Source organism: Melozone crissalis, unplaced genomic scaffold (assembly GCF_028551555.1).
Source record: "Melozone crissalis strain CALT ecotype California unplaced genomic scaffold, PUWL_Pcris_2 ptg000042l_1, whole genome shotgun sequence".
Taxonomy (NCBI): Eukaryota; Metazoa; Chordata; class Aves; order Passeriformes; family Passerellidae; genus Melozone; species Melozone crissalis.
The window spans coordinates 42,828,600-42,849,879 of record NW_026535820.1 but is presented as its reverse complement, the minus strand read 5'-3'; positions in this window follow the sequence as shown (position 1 = coordinate 42,849,879).

Sequence of the window (21,280 nt, the reverse complement as noted above, 5' to 3'; positions counted from 1 at the left end):
ATGCCATGACAGGAAAACAATGGAACAATGAATCTTAACATTAGGCTTTTCCAACTGTAGAATATTTCTATTGGGCTATTTAGCATACACACCAAAGTCAATTTCCTCTTACAATAAATAAATGAATAAATAAATTCCCTTTGTACCAGAACTGAATCTAGGCAGTGCAGCCTGCAATATGATTGCTACAGGAAGACAAAAACAAAGACGGAAAACTCTTAGTTACAGCACTGACTCATTTTAAGTTCCTGATACAGCTCTTAAATGTGCCTGGGAAGTCTGAACTGTATTTCTGTAATTGAGCAAATAGCAAATGACTGTATTAAAACACCTGAAACTGCACAGGCTGTAGAGAGCAATGTATTTAGGCATGAAGACATCACCAGCCTTTCTTCAGTATTCTCCAGGGAAAACTATATTTTCAAAGCTTGGCTTTATAGGTAATTTTTTCACATTATTACTGAAGTATTCAAGCACTTCACGGCCTTCATCATCTCTTGTAGTGTCCCTGTTATACCTTGGAAACAGATAAAACAGAATCACAGCATCAGGCAATCACGGAAACTGGAAGGACCTCTGAAGGCTCTCCAGTCCAAACCCTCTGCTCAAAACAAAGTCACCCACAGCAAGTTACACAGGGTCATGTCCAGATATCTCACTGGATAGACACTCCACAATCTTTCTGCACTGCCCACTCCAGTGCTCACTCAGCTTCACAGTAAAAGAAGTGTTCTTCACAGGTTTAAGTAGAATTTCCTGTGTGCCAGTTTCTACCCATTGCCTCTTGTCCTGTTCCTGGGCACTACTGAGAAAAATCTGGCTCCATTTAATCTACATCCTCTTTGAGCCTTGTCTTCTTCAGGCTGAACAGTACCAGTTCTCTCACCCTTTCCCCATGTGACACACACTCCAGTCCCTTCATCATCTTTGTGGCTCTTCACTCTTGTCCCAGTATGCCAATGTCTCATACTGGGAAAGCCAGCACTCCAGACCCAGCCTCACTAGTGCTGAGCAGAAGGAGACCTGCTGGCAGTGTTCTTCCTAACAGGCCCAGGGTGCCCAGGGAACAGGACAGAGTACTCTTACAAATGAAGTAAACTGTACAACACCTTGGAAATGAGCTTGCAGCTCTCAAAACTAGAGCTCCCATTTCTCTGCAACCTAGTCCACTGACTCCAGATCCAAGGCTAAAGTTATGAACCCTTAATAATCTGGGTTGGAAGGGACCAGTAAAGGTCATCTAGTCCGACCCCCCTGCAATGAGGAGGGATTTCTTCAAGTAGATGAGGTTGCTCAGAGCCCTGTTCAATCTGGCCTTGAATATTTCCAAGGATAGGGCACCTGCCACTTCTCTGGTCAACCTGCACCCCTGTTTTATCCTCCTCATTGTAAAAAATGTTTTCCTTATATCTAGTTTAGGCCAACCCTCTTTTAGTATGAAAAATATTGCTCCTTGCCCAATCCCAACAGGCCTTACTAAAATTTTTTCCCATCTTTTTTTACAGGCCCTTTAGGTACTGGAAGGTGCTCTAAGGCCTCCCTGGAGCTTTCTCTTCTCCAGGCTGAGCAGACCCAGATCTCTCAGCCTGTCCTTATAGGAAAGGGCTTTCCGTGCTATGTGCTGGGGCAAAAGACCCAGTTCTTCTACAGCATGTCCTTCAGAGGGAATGGTGCTTGGAAGCAGTAACAGATGACATGAACTGCACCAAATCCTGAGGTAGAAGGGATCCGTAAAACTCAGAAGATTTCAAGGCACTGCAAAAGCAACACTAAAGGACATCTAAAATACTTTCTCTGATCTACAGAGAGAAAAACAACTAACTGGGATTTCTGACAGAACTCAAATGCTGGCATCAGAGAGATTGCTACGCAGCATAAAATAGCATGAACTAAGCCTAGCCTGGGAAGGACACACTATGCAATGAATCTCCAGCTTCTGGAGGATGAACAGGGTTCTATATCATAGTCCTGTCATGGAGCTTATAGCATGAAATAGAGACAGCCCAACCCACCTGGGATTTCAGTGCACCTTGCAGGCTGACCTGCTGTATACTTTGAGGGCTTTGGTGGGTGATGTAGGAGATTCACATTAAAAGAGAGAGTGTAAGAATAATTACATATATCAATTTTTGGTATCCTCATCAGCAGTGTGGATCAGAGGAACCTGGCTTAAGCACATGCTACTGCCTCAGTGGTTATTCAAATGGCTCCAGAGGTATCTGAAATTGGAAAATTTCAACACAATACTATGTTTGAAATATACTAACTGCCAATTTAAAATTGTGCAGTTAATTGCAGTTGACAGAGTTGAGAGAATCTTCAACACTGAAGGATATTACTGTGGTCAAACTGTGTTTCATGGCCAAACTGCTCAAAGTCCTTGTTTAGCCCTCATTTTTCTTTTATTTGAATCCTGTAAAATCATTATATTATTCATCCTCACAACACTGAGCAGAAGGACATGTGATTACCATCACTGCTGACATGCTGAGGTACACAAAGGCTAAAAAACAATTTAAGCACCTGATTCTTAAAAGCCCCTTTTTATTCCGTTGAGCATTTTTGTTTCCAGCAGTCAAGCTTAGATGCTTGAAGTTTTGCTCTTGTACATGGACTGATCCTTTTTTGACTGTACTTGTGCACCTTACTAGAACAAGATTTGGAGGCTCATTCAAGAATGCTCTGTGCCAGCCTGACTCTGTGCCACATTGCTTAGCATGGTCCCTAACACAGGTTTGCCCACAGCCTCTGTGACAGCTGAACCAAAGATCAAGAACACCAGGCAGCATGGTCAGGACTGTAGCACACTTGTTTGACCTGCACTGTCCTTCAGTGCACTTGCAGGGGACTGTGCAATCAAAACCATTTTTACACACTCTTCAAGCCCCATCACAATGCATGCATGCAATACATGATTTCTGTTTTAGCAATAGCCAGCTGCCTCTCAGCACTCTCCTTGCCTCAGACACTATGAAGTAAAAGGTGGGCAGAAACCTGGTATTTACATCCTGGAGTCACAGAAAGACCCACAGACGAGACTTATGTCATGAATAGACACAGGTCAAGCCAGCCATGCCAGATGTACAAAGCTCATGGCCACAGAAGACTCTTTAGTGCTGTTTAATACATTGGTAGAGACATAGTTGCAGGTGAACAATTGTGTCTAAATATAAAATGGACCCTTTGGTTAAGTGTGCTCCAGCCAATATAGCCAAGAGGAAAGTCCCAGCAGGAGCACTCTCCTACTCCCTTTCACTGGGATAATGATCTGTTCATTGTTGAGGATGTTCTCCTAGAAAACCACTGATGTGGATTTGAATCTTCAATTTGTTTTTTCAGAGGAAATAGGATCTTTGATTTCTGTTACCTAGCAAAAGCTTCCACTCAGGTTAATATGTCCAACTGCGTAAGTCAAACTTCAGAGCTGTGGCATTAGGCATTATGGTTCATCTGATTCTCTCCAAATTATTATTTTTAAGTCACTTGCTTAGTGCCACCTCTGATACCAAGGTACAGAGAACCAGGCTTGTAGGCACATCTGCCATCCACACAGCTGCTCTAACCTCTAACCTCTCAAACCTGCTCTAACCTCTCCTGCTTCTAACCAGGAAGCGTGGCTCTTGTTTGGCCTGAGCAGCCATGGTTCTGGAGTCACTGTTAGAAATGTACCTGTTACAGGCATCCCTGCTTGGTCTTTTGTAGGCTCAGATGGAGGAACACACAGAGGCTGGGAGTCCACAGGACACACATCAGTGAATACTACTGAGAGCCTCTCCTTTGCAGCCACAACCCACATATTTGGAAAATGGCTTTGTCATACCAGTTAAGCACCCTGTTTTCAGACATGACAGATGCTTAGGTATTACATCTCAGGTAATGGCATTTCAGGTTCTTTCCTTGGAAAGCCTGCTTCCAAAACCCACCCGCATGTTTGATGCACTTGTGGATTTTCTCTGACTTAGAATAGAACAGTTGCATTGAAATTTATTTAAATATTTAATATCCATCTTTCTCAGAGTGAATAGCAATGCTCTCTAAACTTTCTTAGTTATGTACCCACAGGAGTGCTTTTTCAGTCTTCCCTGTTGCTGTCAGCTAAATGTGAAAAAAGTGGATTATAGCTAGTAAGTATGTGTGCTCTTCCTTCTGATTTGTGAAGTTCCAGACACAATTCTTTGGTGTATATTGCTCTGCCTGACCTCCTCTTTCTTCTAAATAACATTGAATCTACTATCACTGGCTCAGTCTCCCCTTCCTATTGTTCTTTTCCTCACAAGCTCTTTTTCCCCCTGGCAATTCAATTTTCTGAGTTTCTGTGGTGCAATTTTAATCTTTTCTACAGTCTTCTAGGATTTTTTTCAAAGGCCATAAGGTCTTCTCTGACAGGTCCTTCCTGCTGCTGTTTCCTGCTCTTCAGGCTTAATGTGGCTTGTATAAGTTTGTAGCAATTTAGTCAAAATTAACGAAAATTTGTGCTAAATTACCAGAGCTCAAGGGCTTACACTTCCTCCTTATTTGGGTAATTGAGAGAGCCTAAAGAAGTACCATAAATACCTCAGAGTTGCTCATCACGCAGAGTATTTTAATCTTCCGACTTAAATCTATTCACAAAATGTCTTTCGCATTTTCTTTCTGCTTTTATCCAGCAGCCTCAAAGAATTTTGGAAAAAAAAAAAAAACCCACAAAACCATGTACCAGTTTTGTGTCAGGGTGTTTTAAGAGACAAATAAAGTGAAAAGTGCTTGCAGTAAAGCTGATCTACCTGCGGTGCAGTGATGAAGAGTGAAGGAGCTCTCTGAGAGGCTCTCGCTAAATGTCTCAGTCACGCTGCTCAGAGAAACACAGCGCCCTGTACTGCTCAGGATTGCTCCAGAGAAGGGTGCCACGTGTCCCTCCCCAGCTGCAGAGAAGGATGTGCCAGCCAGCTGGCCCAAAGGCTGCCTGGTGGCTCTGAGTGGCAAATCTGTCTGAACTGCGGGACATGACGGACACTAACTGGCAAGGCAGATTTCCTCCCTGGCTTACATCAGCCATCTCTATTAATTTGAGAACTAAGTAAGACTCCACTGTATTGTTTATGCAGCTGGAGACAGAGTTTTTATACTTTATGCTTTCCCTCTGACCAATACAAAATTTGCTGGGACTCAAAATAACTTTCCAGGAACCATTTAATAAAATCAGAGCAGTCAGGAATAACAGCTGTGAGTTTCAGTTGCCACTAGCTGTATTATCAGTATATGAAAATCAGATACTAAAGATAGATAGGGCTTTTATTTTTCTCCTTTTTAATCTGGAATGTATTCAGAACTCTGAGGAATTGTTAAGTTTGATATCAGCTGCTTCCCCAGCTGTTTCTACTTAGAAAAATCTCATAAAATCTGGACTATGCCTCCAATGGCATCCCACTAAGAACTTGCATCACCACAGCAGTGAAGAAAATGCAAAACACTAATTGAGACACTGAATCTCTACAACAAATTCTAGCACTTCAACAAAACTAAGTTCAGTTTCAAGCAAGGAAGCTTTACTCAGTGGCAGACTAAAAAATCCTATCTCACTAGTTAAGATTGGCTTCCTTTTTCTCACCCAATCACCATCCTCCATTTCTTTTTGTCAGGAAAAAAGAACTAGCAAATTTAATTAAAAGAGCTGCTAAAGCAGAAAAGAATACTTTAGTCATATGATCTTCTGAGTTCTCTCCAACATCATCTTAGGTAATGGCTTATCACGTAACATGTGCTTTATTTTCTCTTTAGCAGTAAGATATTTCCAAACTTGTGCATCCCATCTGTATCCATTTTCACAATGACTGAACAAATGCAATTAGTCTGCAGTCAGCCATGTAATGGTCTCCTACTACTACCACTAGGTATTTTTAGTCCATGGATTCTCTTATTTCTCAGCTATGCCTTCTTTCTTTCCCTAGCTCACATTTATTACCAGAATTGCTTTTCTCCCTTCACTGCCACTCTGTGTTATTGAAAGAATCTCATATACTTTATCTTTTCATAATTCTCTCATGGTCACCTCATTGCAACATACAGATGGTTGTAAAAGGAGGAAATTTTTCATTAATAATACTGTAAAATTTGTCATTTATTTCTTCTCAAATTCTGTATTTTTCTCAAATTCTGCTTTATTTCCTAGATCTGAGCAGTCTGTCTTCTACCCAGACTCCCTATTACTGCTTACTATGCTTTCACAAAGATATACGAACCACTGGAGAAGAGAAAATCTCCATATCAACCTTTTGAAAAGGAGTTCAGTTTCCTTCCCTCATAACAGATTTCCTGTGGTCCACCCACCTTGCAGCAGAATGCAACAGTGATCTTTTTTAAGTCCAGATTGCAGTTCTATTCTGTGCTGAACAGAGCAGGGACGAACGTGACTTTGTGTGTGCCCTTTGCCTACGACGTGCAAACACAGCAGCCTTTCTGACTTAGCTTCAGCCTGTGAAAAACAAAGATGTGTCACCAACTCTTCTTTCACCTTTCTTACAGTTAAATATGACATGATTTGAATTCTCTGAATTTGTCAGCTGGTTCCTTCACCAAGCTAAATGTGATGCTCCTCTGACTCTATGAATGACCCTGCTTTCCTTAAAGCTGTTTGGTGAACAGGCCCTTCTGTCTTTCAATATATTTTGTTTCTGACTTTGTCATCCTATTTTGTGCTGTATTTGGAATTTCCTGTTTGTTTGAGGTGCTGGTATTTGACTTCTTTTTGTTGTCATTGTTTTATGAGACAGACAAATTTTATTATTTCCAGCTTCTTTTTCAAAGTACTTCTCTGAATAATGGTGAATCCTCAGCTGTCTCTCAACAGCTGTGAAATACTTGTAGCAGGTTGGCCTCTGATGGGGACAATACACATGCAGGAAGCCTTCCTCACAACAGAAAAATACATTAATTCAATTTAAACCAGGTTTTAAACCAACCTTGTTTACTAAATGTAGGTTCTTGTGTAGACCTTCTTACTCTATACAGCTTATGCAAGTTTTTCATTGTCCTGAATTAAAGAGAGAAAATTATTTCAGCTTAATTAGGAATGTCTATCATATTTATTTAAAACTGCACACCTAAACAGACTGGTGCAACTTTCTCATGGAGAAAAGGCTTTAAAATATACACAGCAAGATGAGAAAAAAATATATTCAGTCCCCTAGAGTATTCTTCCCACTGTATTCTGAGTTCCCCATCCTTTCCACACTTCTGATTGGAAGCTCAGCTTTTCAGCTGTTTCAGAAAACAGAAACTTGCATAAATTTCACTGCAGCTTCTGGGGACCTCAACAATCTGAAGAAATGTTCTTGTGGTTACACTTCCTGTTCACCAGCTCCTGTTTCCTTTTTTACCCTTCTTTTTCCACACTTTCTCTGTGAATTGTACAGGCTCTAAAACAATTTTGAACATTTGGACTACAGCATCGCCTTTCAAAAATTTAACCAAGCTTCTAGGAATATCTTCAGAATATTCTCCCCCCATCCCCCCAACATATTCTTACCTTTTAATAGAAAAAGAACCATTAAAAAGAAATATTCTGACACTGAATAGAAAATGAAATGGATTTATACCTCTCAATTTGGTTAAGTTACATTCAGAGGCAGGATATACTGAAGAAGTAACAGAAATACAAGCAGGCTGAATCTTTCATTACCTTAGAGAATAGCCAAGCTTAGCAGCAGTGATTTCATCTCTAAGTCCAAAATCTTCAGCTGAAAATACTTTCCTTGCTTGCTTTTGAACAGGCTGAGAAACCTTTTCTTCCTTCATCTCACTTTTCTTCCCAGCAAAAGAAATTATTATGGCTTTTCAGTCAGCCTCTTTTCACTCAGCATTTCAGTTTGCATCCTCAGCTCAGGTTCATGTGTGTGAATCACTTGAGCAGAGCTGATAGAATGTTGCTTTTTCCTTTTTTCCCGCCTTGCACATAGGCCTATTTGCTATTACATTTCCTTCCCTTTGATATCAGATTAGTGAGGCTGCATTAATTATTCATTTCCCTAGGTGACAAACACTCTGTGTTCAATAGTTGATTGACCTGGTTCTTTAAGTTGAATAGAGATGTTAGTTTTAGCTATACCAGGGAGGACAAAGGAGAAAAGATAACTCAGCAAGAGTTCAAATATTTATAACAGACCATTTTCCTACTGCTTCTCCCAGTGCTGCATGCCTTTCTCTTTATGAAACTCGACATTTTAAAAAATCTTTTCATTCACTATTAGGAAATGCTTTGACACCAAAACTGGCAGAATTCGTAGGTTAAATATTCTCCTCCACTATTCTGGTGCTTTTCTGACTAGCTGAAGTCACCAGGCAATGTTTCTTCCACTTAAATCCCCATCTGACAAGCTCTAAAATGGCAAAAAAAAAAAAAAAAGTACAGGCTGCTGAGTACTGCAAGGATGTTACACTAAACTGGTTCTAAGGTTAGCTGCACCTATAGGATCAAGTCATTAGCTATTTACCTTGAAATCACCCTTAATTGAAGCCTAAGCTAAAGACAAAAAAATGTTTGCTTACAGAATTTAAAATAGGTGCTTGCAGAATTTTCTGATGTCTAAGTGCTAAAAGGAAACAGAAAATGCATGCAGATCTTTAGTCATTATTTATGTTGGCTCTAAAGTTTCTTCTCGCCCATTATGAGGCAGCTGAGACTAGAAATTCACATCTTCTTGACAGAGGATTCAGTCTTGAAAAATCTGAAAACATCCTCAGGCTGAGGTCATGGAAGGGGATCTTGGTTCAGGAAAGAATGTTACCTTTCATAACATGTTGATTTAAACACATTTTAAGGATGAAATTTCTTTTCTACCAGATGAAAAACAGAGATTTACCCAAACCCTTTGTGTTTGATTAGTCAAGGAAAGCCGAGACCCAGGAATGCTCAGACTCTTGTGCCCAACCGGCCTGCCAGCATCCCCTTAGGGGTTCCCTTCAATGAGCAGTTCACTTGATCAGAGACTGACCTGTTCAGGGTCACACACCAAGCAGAGAAACCCCTCTTGGATCTCCACACCTTTACCCACTGCCAGTGACTGCCAGAACCCTTGAAATACTCACATTAACAGTTTAGAGAATAACACTCTTCATAAATGAAATTGTGAGAATTTAAGGTTCTAAAATTGCTGGTGATAATATCTGACTGCGAATATATACTCAATACTATATAGTAATTCAAAGAAATATATTAAGAAGCACTAATCCCCAGTAAAAGCTGGCTGAAGATGATCATTCAGCATGAATGATCATAAAGAACACAGTTCTTTACCAGCAAGGCATCTCTGTGAGGGGAGAAGCCAGGTTCATCCCCTCAACTGATTCCAGCTGGAGTCTTCCCCCACTTTCCTCTCTTATATTTTACACTATTTCTTTACATTTAGGTGGAGCTTGGGTGACTTTAGTCATACATCTTACTAGTATGACTAGTAAGTAAACATGACCAGGTGGTCATATCTTGGGGCTGGATATCTCAGGATAGTACTGAGATAACCTTAGGAGGGGGACGTGAGTCAGTCCAAGATCTTGCTGATGCAACAGCAAGACATCTTCCTTTATCTCCCTTGGTTTTCAGCTGCTTGGTTTATCAGCTGGAAAGTACCACTGAGTTCTCTCCTCTGCAAGGGGTTTGGCAGAGCCTGGTCACGGTGGCTCCACTCTGCTCTGTCATCTGTTTAGTCCCCTTGGATTGCATTGTGTGGGGGAGGTTGGACACGCTGACTGCATTCCATATGGAGAGTAGCAACTGCACGTTTCCCTAGAACTTCCATGCCGTTATCTTTTGAACCTCGGTGATTTCCTCACATCTTCCCACAAAATGTTTAACTTTCGCTTCCTAAATGAAAAGTGCTCCTTCACTTTGGACCTTTTTCTTGAGTATTAATTTCCCATGCCCCTGTGATAACACTTGCTTTCTTTCTGGCAAACAAGACATAGTTGTCTCATTGGCTTGAGTATTACCAAACTGTTAATGAGTTTATAAGCAGATGATGCACATCTCTTCCTACCTAATCAAAACTGAAAATACTTCTGGAAGTCAGTATATATTACCATTTTAATAAGAAAGTTTCGTTTCACCTAAGGCTTTGCCCATATTTTATACAAACATAACAATGGACTATGCCACATCTGTCTGTCAGATATAATCCCTGACGCAACTGAGCTCAGGGAAGTCACAGAATAACTCAGGCATTATCCCGTTCTCGGCTGTTTTTGATGGCCTGGAAAGGCTCGGGATGGCCTTGAGGCAGCCCACACTCCAAAGGACGAAAGGAGTCTTCAGGTTTTTCGGTCTTCAGTGTTTATTAATTCTTATCTACAATATTTTCTCCCGGCCCGACAGAGGTCCACACGGCAAGTCAGCCATGAGCACACTGACTGCCCTCGGGGCAGTCACTTATCTTTATACCAAAAATTACGTATAAGATATTTACCTTTTCTCCCCAATACCTTTCACCCTTATTGACAAGTGCACATTCAGTAAGAACCAATCTCAAAGTGCCACCACCACCACAGAAGATGGACGACAAGAAGAAGAAGAAGAAGAAGGACAGGACACGCCCTAATTCCTCCATCTTGTCTCCTAGAACCCCCCTGTACCAAGATTCTAAAACCTGTGTTTCACACTATAATTAATCTATCTCTTCACCATTTATCCCCGTGTGATCCTCCCATCCTCATACAGGTGTTGTTTCCCGTGCAGGGTCAAAGTCCAACCACCAGACACTTCTGGCCACGTTCCAGGACCTCCGAGCCCCCCAAGGGTTGTCTCGGTGACCCTGCACATCAGGACTGCTGTGCTGAGATCCCACAAGGCATGGGATGTGTGAAGAGTTTCCCCAGCTGACACATATTTGTAGCACAGGGTTTGATTCATTTCAGGTTCATGCTGCAGCTAACTGTGGTCAGTGCAGCATGCAGGCTCTCACACAGCACTTCTGAGACATTGCCACAGCACTCCAAAGCCACTGCAGGAACAGATGAAGCCTCCCCAGGCATAGGTTACCTTTGCTGGATTCTCAGCATTTGCAGAGCTGAAGAGACAGCAGAAATATGCATGTGGGACAAGGAGTATGAGCAACAGGCCATAAAAATCACTTCCAAAAGACAGAGTGCAAGCATTTGGGGATTGTGTGAGATTTTTTGTTTGGTATTTTTAATATTGGGTTTTTAATTTTCCTTAGACTTTGGAGTCATGAGATATGACAAATTCCCATGAGACTAAAAAGTGTCTATATTATCATATATATTTCATTTGCTGAAGGTGAGTTTGATGCAGCAGAGCCTTGTTCCAGGATTGTCTCCAAAATCCAAGAGCAGAAGCAGGCAAAACAGCGTGCATTGAACTGACATATGCGGAGAAGGGCAAAGAAATAGGGCATTTCTTCCTGAACAACCTGTTAGTGAAGGGATTTTCATCAGGTGTTTGGAACTAGTAGCAACATGGGAGACTGGCTAATCTTCTGTAAAGGCATTTGAAAGAGGACCACATGGAGCTATTTTCATTGTTGCACTGGAAACAGATAGCAACAGAGGAGAAAGGAGAGGCCAGAGGCAACAACAAGCATTACAGAAGCAGAGGCATGCCTGTTAAACTGTTTTGAAGACTGCAATTGACTTTAAACAGGAATTAACTGATGTACAGGGGATGGTAGCGTGAACATGACTTAGGGCTGCTGCTAATGACAGAAGAAGTGCAGTTCAGTTTCAGTGCAGAGCATTGTCTTTTAGGGTTATAAACTCTCAAACCTGTGTTAGACACAGCTTTGGAAACCAAGATAAGTTTGTGCCATGGAAGAGGGGAAGCAGGATGATAAGGAGTAGATGATAAGGGTAAGGAAGAAGCACTAACCTTTGGACAGAAGGATGAGGTGGTTTGGGGAGGCAGAACTTCCCCAGGTAACCTGTATGAACTTGAGGCTGTTTCAGGATGACCCTAAGGGACAGTATTTCTAGTAGACTTGTCCTTCAGGGGGAACCTGGAATACTGTAACAGCCAAGAATTTAAAATCAGTAGAATTGGAAAGAAATGGCCTATAAAAAATAATAAATGAGGTCTCTGAAAAGAGGACTATGGGACCCTTTAGTCCTCTAGTACAGATATTGACAATAGAATGTGATGAATTCAGAATGATCCATTCAGCCCACATCTTACCCTTGCACAGTGTCCATAAATGATGGTGGTGACCCTCAATGTGCTTGTTGATACACATTTTCCTTGACCCGCCAGTATCAGACATTTTTCCCCATGGCCTTGTAACATGGCTTGCAAATTGCAACACCAAATTGGTAGTTCAGCTATTACCAGACCAACATCATGATTCCAATTTTGCTGGGATTCAAGAGCCAGGGACAGTACTTCTTCAAGAAAGCAATGTCAGTGCGTTGCCTGGTGGCTGGTACTGCCTCTGGTAATTCATCACAGTGCACTACAGGCACTGAAATGGGAAGTGGAAAGCTTCTGGCATCTAATTGTCCTCAGGTTTTAGCTGGAAAGGGAGGGAAGAAAGAACAGTACTACACAAAAATGTGGTGGCAGACAATAACAAAGGATATAGAGAAGGTGAGGTACTTTATGCCCTTTTTGCTTCAGTTTTTACTGACATGTTCTTCTCTCAGGTATGCCAGGAACTTAATAATGGTCCATGCAACTTTACTCATGGTAAAGGGTAACTAGCAGGGCTAGGAATCACTTAAGCCAGCATATGAGACTTGATGGGGTGCATTCCATAGTGCTGGGAGAGAGGTCTGCTGTCATTGCAAGTTCTTCATCATTTTTGAAAGGGCGTGGCAATCACAAATAGGTTTCTGAAGACAGAAGAAAGTAAATTTCACACCCTTCTTCAAGAAGGAAGATCCGGAGAAAACAAGCGATTCAGCCCTGTATGGAGAAGTTGGGGAACAAATTTTCCTGGAAGCCACTTAGGATTGTAGGGTTGACTGTTACAGGTGCTAAAGAGCTGCCATGAGCACAGGCTCATCGTAGGTCAGTGCCTTTCAGTACCTGACAGGGCGATCATCTTTGGCACAAGCAGTAAAGCTGCAAAGGTGACTTTGGCAAGAGTCACCCAGGACACAATGAAGCTGGGACTCAGCTTCCCACAGTCTGCACTCTGCTGGGATGACCTGGGCCAACAGCCAGGCACCCACACACCCACTCACTTCCCTTTCTCCTTTTTACTGAGAGGCACAGAGTGGGAAATAGAGAAAGCCTCGATGCTGGGCAAGCACTGCTCAGCAACAGCCCAAACACTGTTAACACTGCTTTGCTCACAAATCCAAAACACAGGACCATAAGGGCAGTTATGATGAGAATCACCACCATCCCAGACTGACACAGCACAAGCATGAAAAACATTCCAATGATATTTTGATAAATTCTTAGCACAGGTTAATTGGTGAACATAAAACTAGATTTCTGTGGAAAGTAAAAATTGTGATATTAGCAACAACAAAAAATAAAGAAAAATAAAGAAGAATTTAAATTATGTAATCTGGACAGCAGGAAAAAATGAAAACTGCTAAACAAGCTGAATATTTGTGCAAAGAAAAAAATAAAATATAGATACATACTCTAAAAACATCTTATAACCTTTATCTGTCAGCCAGCAAGCACTTTGAAAATATACTCATTAAAACTGACATAATTCTGGGACACAACTGAAAAGCAAAACAGCCCTTCCACCACTGTTCAAATGCTGCAGCTTCCTAAGGAGAGGTCATAAAACTTCCCAAACTTAAAGAATGCTGATACTTTGCATTCTTTTCATGTAAGAAGAAAGAGGACTGGAGAGATAACAGGAGAAAAAATGTGTTAGCCTTATACCCTTGAGCTGTGATGAAATACCAGTCTACTTACATTTAATTATGTTCAGTTTATAACAAAGCATTCAGCAGAAAACATCAATAAGAATGTTGACACACCGAGACTCCTTCTAATAAGAGTGAAGAATTATGGTTGGAAATCTGGCATCTAGAATTCAACTGAAAAGGGATTTTGCTGTTTAGCAATTAGTTCTCTCTGAAACATAAAGCAGTGTTTCTAAGGAAAATTATTGGGTAGATTTACAATTGAGGTATGTGTTCAGATCAGTACAAAGATTAAAAAATGACTACATTACTCTAGACAAAGACACATTTGGACTAAATATACACCACAATATATAATTTCTTGTTGCATATTACTTAACATTCTCTGGAAGGAACATAAATAAATAACGCAGAGTGTAAAGACCAGAACTTTGCAATTGATATGTTTGCTGCAAAGTTAACAGAAATCTTAGGTCTGAAACCAAGGCACTAAGGCTCTTCCAGAAGAAAAAGTGTCTTTTGGAATAGGTCTGGATGCATCAGAAGGATAATGCAGAGCCAGGCAAAGCCTGTGTCAGGTACTGGTGCTGGGGGAAGCTGAGTACCAACTTCACTCCTGCCTTAGGGGTGGTTGTATCTGAGCTAAAAAGACACCACACTGTCAGGTACTGAAAGGTGTTGACCTATGATGAGGTTGTGCTCTTTAGCACCTGCAGCAGTCAAACTACAACTTAAGAAGTTATTTCCTAGAAGCTAAAGGCAACTTACTTGTGTAGGTACAAAACTCCCCCTCAAGCCAACAAAGCTTGTGTGAAAAATTAGAAAGAACCTGAAGATACTGAAATCAATGAAGTTTGATGTTATTTACCATGTTATCTGACTTTAAATATGAAATATGGACAGTAAGCAACCATCAGTTCTGTACTAAGTGCTTACTGCAAGGCTTGTTGTTAGCCAGGTTCTTAGTTTCCATCACAACCACAAAACCCCCACATAGATGATAACTGTTTTCAGAAAAAAAATGTAGAAAAAACCCCCACCAAATCCAACGTGTTTGTAAACACTAAGAAGTTAAATCAGCTTGACTTTTTTCATTTTCACTTTTGAGCCAACATTAGTTCCTTCCTTTTTTGAAAAAGCACAGCTTGCACAGGTACAAATCAGTAAGAGAGAATGGGATGGGAAAGAAAGGAAGAGAGGAGTGGGTAAGACCCACTTGCTGAGTGCAACATCTAATTCTCTTGAGCCTCATTTGGTATGAACACCAGTAACTCCCAGGAGCAATCACAGCCCCCACTCACACTGGTCCTGAGGCTGTGATGGAAGCCCATAATTGCAAGAGGTTTTGCACATTTATCTCAAGCGGAGGGAGGCCTTGTCTTCTACAGAGCTAGAAGAACAAGACCCTCTCAAAGTGGGCAGCACTGATGAGCCCATTTTCTATCATGATAAAATACACTGTTTCTTCAGTAAGTCCCAGATTAATGAGACAATCGAGAGAGAACCATGCCCCAAGGGGCACTGGCAGTGCCTTCTGTTTTCATCTCCGCCACTAGTTCTGCCTTGGCAACTTAATTTTCTGTACTTCTGCTTACCCATTCTAAGGCAGTGGATAATGGAAAAAATTATGGCCTTTACGCAGAACATTGGTCTTTTTGGATAAAAAACCTCCAAAAGATGAAATTTACTTTCTCTGTTGAAGAGACACATTCCTCCCTACTTTCCTTCTTTTTTTCTCTTCCCCGCTCTCTTTCTTCTTCCTTCTTCCTCCTTCCTCCTTTCTACCTTTCTTCCATTGAATCTATAAATTGCTTTGGTAATCTTCCATATCAGAATACTTCTATGGCAGTATCACCATGAGTAGCATTTTAAAGCAGAACTGCAGTGCACTGCATTGGAGGAAGAATCAATATTTTGCAAGGCAAAGACTCTGGAAACTCACACACATTTATTATCTTTATTTTCCTTTCAGTATATAGTGGTAAAGCTATTTTTATATAATTTTATTTTCATTTAATGAAAAGCAATAAATTTTAGCTTAATGTGAGGATGCATTGTGATAGCAGTTTCCATTTGGGTATTCCTTAAAGGTAGGATTCTCATGTGAATGCAATACAAATTTTTACTTCAGCTGTATGGCAACCAGCACCCTGTTCTTAAAAGAAAAGAAGAAAAGAAACCTACAACAAATTGTGTCGCTCTAGCATGCACCATGTCTAAAACTTAACGGTTAAAATAATATTGTAGAGTGGGGAGAAGCAAATGTAAAAAGCAGTCATAGCTAAGATCGATATTAGCAGAGTAACAGACTGTTTTTGTGAAAAAGGCATACAGAACAATTTCTTAATTTGCTACAAGTCTCCTGAATTTGATTCATATCTCAGTAGTAATCCATCATACTGAGAAATTGCTTTTCACGCTGATTTAATATTTGATAACGGCTTAGAAGTCTGAACTTCATGACAATATAATATAAGAGTGGCAATGTAAGATTGCAACATTTCTTTCTGAAAACATCATCATTCTACCTTTCTCGTGAGAAAGACCTGTAGCATACTTTTTATCAGAAATATGTCCAAGGAAATCTAATAAAACACTAAAAAAAAGAGCATTTGAGTCTTACAACTACATTGTGATTCAATTCAGAAACTTTTAACACTCAACAAATTTATGTTTGACCCAATGGAAACTTATTCAAACCCTAAAGAAAAAAAATTAATTATATAGGTTTTCCTGGAAAATTGACTTAGTAAATCAAAAAAGCAAATAATTTTGAGTTCCTTGTCAGAATAAGAGTACAGTTAGAGTAACAAAATCAGATCATCAAGATACAGAGAAACCAGCAAACACTGCAACCCAAGTGACTTTAATGAGTCAATGCAATGACAATTGGTAAGGGAAGGGTAGAAAATCATTACTAAAGCAAATTACTCCTTGCTCCAAATTTATTTGCTTATTCACTTACACAAATTATTTTCCCAAGTCTGCACATTAAAATAAAATCACCTTTTTGGGTGCATCCCACACAATCTCTGAAAATTTCCTAACAAAGCACAGTCCTAAACCCAGCACCCTTTTCTCAGTCTGGCATAAAAGTAGACAGAACTGAAATGGCATTATTTGGCTTTTGCTAAAGGCTTTACATATTTCCAAATAAGTAAAAAATCAAGGAATTTTCCCAACTGGCTGCATCAAACTAAGCCCATTCTTTTAAGTAGTGGGCAGCAACATATACAAATAAAGATCTGCAAACTCAGAAAGTCAAAGTGAAGGATCAAATTTCTAAGTAAACCTTTAAGTTTGTTTTATAATTTCTCAGAAATTAAGGCACCCTAAAAATGTCACAAAGGATTGGAACTCTATGGATAACTGATATTTTTATTAACTGGCGGGGGGGGGGAAAAAGAAAAATAAGAAGATAAAAGAGAAAATTATTTTATTTCCTCATGATTTTTCAGGTTTAAAAATAGCAAAATTTTAAAACATATTGTTGAAAATAAAATTTCAAAACAACTAACTGCTTTGAGGCAAAACTATCTTGGATGGATTATCAAAATCAGCTGATAGTTTTCATTGACTTGATGTCTGTCTATAAATTGGGCAAAACCCTGTTCACTGAGAGATTTTTGCATACGCTGTAGCCAAACAGAGCAGATTATTGTACTTCCCAGAATTTACAGCATGTATGTGCATATGTGTGCTGGAAATGACAGCAGAAGTCGTGTGGCAAAGCAGTTAGCTGCCTTTTAAATGCTGAGTGACCCTAGGCTGCACTATTATAATTTCCCATTGACTTGAACCCAAAAATTGCTTTTCTATGCGTGGCAGCATTTTCAGAAAGAACACAAAATTCTGCTGCAGGGCCCAAGCAAAAGCACCAAAACTACAGCCATCTGTTTAGTACTGGTGAGCATTTTCAAAACTGACAAAAAATGGTGTCCTAATCATAGTTCAACAGACTGTTTATGTTTAAAAAAGACTGCTTACTGAACATACTTTAGGCTATAAAGGACAAAAAATAAGAACTTGGTATTACTGTCAAAAGTGCTGTGAATGCCCAACTGCCACTAAAAATAGCTGTTACATGCATGCTTTTGCATACTTCCCTAACTATTCTCTTCAGGTTGTTTTTTTTTAACTTAGCCCTTGGAATTTGTAAAGGACTTTTTCCTATTTTTGGCTGGCTTTTTTTTTTTTTTTTTGCCTGCACCATCACCACAAAAGACATAGCTTCTTTCTGCTCACTATTTTAGTTAAAATTTGTAGCAACTGGAGAGTTCTCTTTCTTGATTGTGCTGGATAATGTCACAGGGATTTACGATGTCTTTTAGCAGCTCTTACCCATGAACTGAAGAGGTAAGTGGTGGATTCCTGTACAAAAACACTTATATTCTAAAACATCCAGCAGTCTTCAAAACACGTCAAAACATGAAATATCCTAAACAACATGTTTTATTTACTCTTCCCTCAGTGTGCTGCTACATTTCAGTGCCCTGTGATGCTGTCATTCACTCATTTTCCAGTAGAGACTTGACTTTGCTACAGTCTCTGGGGAAAGTGTGTCAGCACCAGGCGTGGCTGAATTGGCAAAGGAAGTGACTCCACAGCCAGCTTTTTGTAAAAACTCTGCCTGTTTTCCGACAAAGTTTCCCACTGTTGCTGCCATTTGTGCGTGCTGGTACAAACAACCGTCCTGCTGGAAATGACTAAGTGAGTGAAAAATCCTGGCATTTCACTGCCAGTCACTAAGAATGCCTCTCTGTTTCTTGTACATTGGCATAATTGAGCAGGACATTGTTTAGCCTGGGGAAAAGGAGGCAGAGCTTACTGCTGTCTACGAGTATCTGCGAAGGGGGGCTGTAGCCAGGTGTGTGCCAGTCTCTTCTCCCAGGTAACAACTAACAGGATGAGAGGAAATGGTCTCAAGTTCTGCCAGGGTGGGGGTTTACACTGGATATTAGGAAAAGTGTCTTCATGGAAGGGGTTGTAAAGGATTGGAACAGATTGCTCAGGGCAAACTATTAAACCGTGTCCTCAGTTGCCATATCCACATGTTTGAACACTTCCAAGTTGATGGTTGGACTTGATGATCTTCAGGGTCTTTTCCATCCCTAATGACTCTCTGATACTGTGATTGTTACTAATACTATGGCACTGCCACTAGCTGGAAAAGTGCATGTTGCCTTACATTTGCCAAAGAAACCATCACACTGTTTCACAAAACATAAGTACCACTTACAAACTTTATGGCATCTCCTCATTTAGCTGCTTGATTCTACAAATCTCAATTTATTTACTTGTGCATTTGTTTTAATTTTGGATTTTTGTCCTCTTTTTGCTTTTCTTGCAACAATTTAAGAACAATATCTGAAAATTAAATTCTATCCTATGGTATCATGCTGACACCTCTACAACTCTTTTGCAAGCATAGAAACTTAGCATTGGCACAGTCCCCATTCTCTTGAGGAAAGCAGTAATTATGTGCACTAACAGCTACAGAGAGGTCGGTCTGAGAAGCTCCAGACCATGGAAAGCAGCAAAGATCCTCCCCTCTCCCTCCCACAAGCCTGATGCTCTACGTGCTTGTTCCTGCCTGACCTACCTTCAGTCCCCTCTCCCTTCTCCCTGGGGTCCTCATCCTCATCTCACTCAACCAGCTCTGGCTCCTACTTCATTGTTTGAGGAAAAACATGTCTTTCCTTCTGCCATGGTATGTGCCCTGCTTCACAATTCTCATGTTACCCCTTCAGCACCCCCTACTCAACTTTTTGACCTTGTCCACTAAGGCCAACTCCTCCTCATTTCATTCTGTTTCAATCTGCCTTCCCCTCTTCCAGTTCCTGCTCCTTCTGCACTATTATGGTTTGCCTTGAGATCCCAGCTTCCAAATCTGATGCACAGATGTGCTTTCAGGAAGTTTCAGCCCTGTGTCTCTGAGAAATATTCAGGGTGGATGTTGCAGTTTAGCTGCAAAGCCACAGCAAGCCTTCACACAAATACTTGTGTTAATGGCAACACGAATTCTCATAACGTAAAGAAATGTTGCTGGCTGTAGCAAGAACAGCCAAAGCACATCCTTGATGTAATAATTCCACCCAGTGCACCTTCATGTACTAAAACTTTGTGCTTAAATAGGAAATTATTAAATTAAATTGTTTCTTAGAGAAAAATCATTAACTTGCAGATGTTTTAATTTAATATAGCACATTTTTCTTTAATTTCATTTCTATAACAGCTGGCTTAGGTTAAACCTGCGATGGCAAAAATTTCTATCAACTTCAGTAATCAGCACAGGGAAATCCAAGGCAAATAAACCTGGGAAAACCAAGAAAAAGTGAAAATTAATTCAAATTCAGAGGACAGTAGACAAAAAAGCATTAAAATCTCATAATACTACTCCAGAAAAAAAATTATAATCTGGATAGACTTTGACAGAGACTAGAAAGGGAATTGGAGTAATTTGTGTTAGGCTACACAGAAGGTGACAGAGCTGAAAATACAATCTCAGACTCCAACGTGCTGCATGTGTAAGAAATTGAAATAACCCAGCAGCAAAATGTAAGAACTTAGTTACAGTACTTTTACATTTGCTCATTCAAGCTGTTAAGGATGCTATGACATGTATGTAGTTTGGACTGTTGCAAAAAAAACCCCAAAATGTATTTTGATTTACACATCACATGTATTTTTGCAATGATAATATGATTGTTACATAGAGTGATAGCAAATAAGTAAAATATTACACTAATTCCCCTATAACAAATGTGTGATGAAATATTTCTATACCACTTTGGAGGCAGGGAGGGTCAACTTTCAAACATCATACACTCCTCTTTTGGGGCACTTGCTTTCTTATTTCAAACTGTAAAAGAAAATAAGAATGGCTTGCATGGTTTACACCTTGCTGCAAATATAATTCATTCAGATATTATGATCCGTGCCTTTCCACATGACTTGGAAAAGCTAACTCAAGTGTTTGAAAAATGTTTAAAATTACGTGAATCAGGTCTGTAATTTCAAACAGCAAGGCAATGAGGTCTGAAGCAAAGGCAAGGTGGGCACTTATTGCTCCGAGTTATTAACAGGGTCTCCAGCACATTTCCAAAATATGGTCCATACCGGCTATCTCGAAGAAAATTAACTCCACCTCAGCCAAAAACTGCACAACTCTTTATGCCGCTTCACACGCGCGGTTTGGCAGAACACAACCAAGCGCAAGGCGCGCACTGCCAATTAGTCACTAATTACAAGTACTATTTGAAGTGCAGAAGATTCAAAACCACGCCGTTATCTGCCAGCGCCGTTTTCCCTCAGCACATAAAACCAGCAGGGCGGATCAGGCCGCAGGAGCTGCCTGCGCTGCCCTCACGGCACAGCACAACACGGCACGGCACGGCACGGCAGACGCCGCCTGTTGCGGGCGCCACGTCCCCGCCCGCCCGGCCGGGGCAGGGCCCGGCGCTCGGCGCGG